Source organism: Cariama cristata, unplaced genomic scaffold, assembly GCF_000690535.1.
Source record: "Cariama cristata isolate BGI_N322 unplaced genomic scaffold, ASM69053v1 scaffold9633, whole genome shotgun sequence".
Classification (NCBI taxonomy): Eukaryota; Metazoa; Chordata; class Aves; order Cariamiformes; family Cariamidae; genus Cariama; species Cariama cristata.
This window is the reverse complement of record NW_009607882.1, coordinates 89,385-89,732: the sequence shown is the minus strand read 5'-3', so window position 1 is coordinate 89,732 and position 348 is coordinate 89,385. Positions and strand designations below refer to the sequence as shown.

The 348-nt window shown below is 41.7% G+C and overlaps 1 protein-coding gene across 1 annotated transcript in view; it reads left to right on the top strand.

Annotated features, from left to right (window-relative positions):
- ERBB4 (v-erb-b2 avian erythroblastic leukemia viral oncogene homolog 4) overlaps positions 1 to 348 on the top strand; it is a gene marked incomplete at both ends in the record, with an annotated part of 112,172 nt that overhangs the window by 74,375 nt on the left and 37,449 nt on the right. The window lies entirely within an intron of this gene.

Sequence of the window (348 nt, the reverse complement as noted above, 5' to 3'; positions counted from 1 at the left end):
CCCCTCAGGGTCTGATGTAGGGGGAGAAAAAAAAAGTACAAAGTGTTCCTGCATTAAAAATGGACGACTAGTTGTTAATATGTGTAGTCTCAATCACAGTAAGGATAATAGACAAAGAACAGATTGAAGAGATAATATTCTAGCTTTAAAATAGTCCCGTCTCCTGTAGATATGTTTTTCCCTCCCTCGTGGCAGTGATATCCTCTGCATGTAAATGACTTGAATGCAGACGAAGTTCAGTGCTGCCTCACCACTTCAGCTTTGTGTGAACTCTCTCTGCTTTGATTTTCTGGATCAACCAGTGGATCAGGCTCCGGATGCCAAACTTTGGGATGTTTGAGTCATCTT